The sequence below is a fragment of the Pelodiscus sinensis genome, chromosome 19, assembly GCF_052426305.1.
Source record: "Pelodiscus sinensis isolate ZL-2025 chromosome 19, ASM5242630v1, whole genome shotgun sequence".
NCBI lineage: Eukaryota > Metazoa > Chordata > Testudines > Trionychidae > Pelodiscus > Pelodiscus sinensis.
In genome coordinates, this window is record NC_143070.1 from 15,464,367 (window position 1) to 15,467,355 (window position 2,989).

Consider the following 2,989-nt stretch of genomic DNA (forward strand, 5'->3'; position numbering starts at 1 on the left):
GCTAACAATGGCTTAAAGCTGCCTCTGTCACTTACCCTGACGCTGAGGCTAGTGATTTCTGCTGGGATTGTCAAAGCTGCCTCAGGAGTTTGGACCCCCCTTAGTAACCAGTAATGGGAACAGGGACGTCCAAACCAAACCGCTGGGCAGCTGTGAAACTCCCAGTCCTCAAGTGTGTCTAACCAGGCTCTGTACCCAAGCCCAGCCCAGCAGAGGAAGCCCCAGCAGGGGGTTACCAGCCCCTTTACCAGCTCCTCCCGGTCCCGGATCACCAGCAGCTGGGAGCCCCTCGCGGCGCAGTCGCTGCGGCTCTTGTTCCAGGGTTTATTTTCTGTGGAGACCCAGTAGCACTTGTCCCCGCGCAGCCGCCAGTCCGAGGGGCAGAGTTTGCACCCGGCGCCCCCTGCAAAGACACGGGCACCATTAGTGCTCTGAGGCTCATTTCCAGCTACCCCCTTCCTGTGACGGGCAGGGATGGGGATAAATGGGTTTGAGTTAGAGATGTTCCATAGTGGTTAACTGAATAGTTGAGTAACTGCATGAATTCGTATCCCTTACTCGATTATTCTATAGTCAGCCACCAGTGCGCTCCAGCCCCACTCCCGAGGAGCCCCTTGTCCATCCACCCTGCTGCCTCTGTATCAGAGGCAGCAGCAGAGGTGCCAGGCGGGAGCAGGTCTGCAAGGGGAACCCGTTTAAAAACCAGCTCTCCTCTTGGGACAGCAGCAGTCCCTGTCCAGGGGTTGGGGGCGTGGCAGGAATCTGAGCTCCTGGACCTGGTGCAAGCTGCCTGCACACCCAGCTCCTAATACTCTTTAAAAGCAGAGCCGCAACGGGGGTAGGTCCTGGACCCTGCATGAGCCAGAACTGAGCCGGGCTGCTGGGCATCCTGCTAAACGATGCACTGGCAGAGGAAAAGGGGGAAATGCGTGTCGTGTAGAGCATTCACCTATAAGCTTTTGCCTGTCGGTTGATCGACTGCACTCTGCCATCTCCAGTTTGTACTTTCCCCTTGAATCCTCTTTGTGCTCCCTGCAGTCTGGGGCTGGGCCCTGCCTGGCTCCAGGGGGATGGTCAAAGGAGCCTTGGGGCTGCTCTGCCTAACCCATTGCTCCCATCTGGGCCCTGGAGAGCAGAGAATTCCCATGGTGCACTGTGCTCTAGCCACACACCCTGCTCTGCCCCTACTGTGGGAGTTGGGAAGAGGCTGTTGCGCAGGGTTCCTGTAAGCTGAGCCTTTGGGTGAGCACCCAGGAGACATTCAAATGCTGCCCAGCCGATTAGCAGAGCGCGCACAGACAGCAGCATGTGTGTCTATTGGTGGTGCACATCCACACATGCCTCAGTGCACAGGGCATTCTGCACACGGCTGGAAAACATTAGAGGGAACATTGGCGAGGGGCCCTTCCAGCAGCTCCATGCCAGCAGGACTGGTCTATCTGGGACCAGGTAAGTACCCACATTAAGACCCCTTTTCCCAGCCAGAGTGGCCTAGAAGGTCTTGGAGTAACTGTGGGATAAACTCAGACTAGCAGGGAAGGCTGGAACCAAGGGGTGATGTGAAATGGGGGGGACATGGGCCCAGATCATAGAATCATAGGACTGGAAGGGACCTCAAGAGGTCATCGAGTCCAGCCCCCTGCCCTCAAGGCAGGACCAAGCTCCGTCTACACCATCCCTGACAGATGTCTATCTAACCTGTTCTTAAATATCTCCAGAGAGGGAGATTCCACCACCTCCCTTGGCAATTTATTCCAATATTTGACCACCCTGACAGTTAGGAATTTTTTCCTAATGTCCAATCTAAACCTCCCCTGCTGCACTTTAAGCCCATTACTCCTTGTCCTGTCCTCAGAAACCAAGAGGAACAAATTTTCGCCTTCCTCCTTGTGACACCCTCTTAGATATTTGAAAACCACTATCATGTCCCCCCTTAATCTTCTTTTTTCCAAACTAAACAAGCCCAGTTCATGAAGCCTGGCTTCATAGATCATGTTCTCTAGACCTTTAATCATTCTTGTCGCTCTTCTCTGTACCCTTTCCAATTTCTCCACATCTTTCTTGAAATGTGGCACCCAGAACTGGGCACAGTACTCCAGCTGAGGCCTAACTAGTGCAGAGTAGAGCGGCAGAATGACTTCACGAGTTTTGCTTACAACACACCTGTTGATACAACCTAGAATCATATTTGCTTTTTTTGCAACAGCATCACACTGTTGACTCATATTCAACTTATGGTCCACAATGACCCCTAGATCCCTTTCCGCCATGCTCCTTCCTAGACAGTCGCTTCCCATCTTGTATGTATAGAACTGATTGTTCCTTCCTAAGTGGAGCACTTTGCATTTCTCTTTATTAAACTTCATCCTGTTTACCTCTGACCATTTCTCTAACTTGCTAAGGTCATTTTGAATTATGTCCCTATCCTCCAAAGAAGTCGCAACCCCACCCAGTTTGGTATCATCTGCAAGATGCCAGGGAATGGTGTGTGTGTGTGTGTGTGTGTGTGTGTGTGTGTGTGTGTAACCATGAGACAGTGTCTCTAATAATGAGTTTTGACCCCACCTCCCACCGAAAAAAACCCTGGATCACTTTGTATTACAGCTATTTAAATCTTCCCATGTAATACCAGAAAACGGACACTAGGTGTCACTGCCCCACAGCCAGGCCCTGCAGAGGCAGGTACATTCCCAGCCTGGCACCAGTGGGGATGGGGACTAGATCAGTGCAGCCAGCAGGGGGCGGCGTGTCCCTGCCCTGCAGGAGCCCCATGGCCTGGCCCCGCAGCTGGGTTCCCACTGGCAGTGCCTGGGGGTGGGTGGCTCAGACACACATGAGCTGGGGTTACCTGCTGGGCCGGGCTGGGCCGTGGGGCACAGCTGGGATCGGACACGCTCCAGGCAGGCGCTGCAGGCTGCTGTGCTGGGGTCCCCACTCCCAGGGGCTGCCGGGGTCTGTCCTTTCTCTGACGCCAGGTGGGAAACTGCAA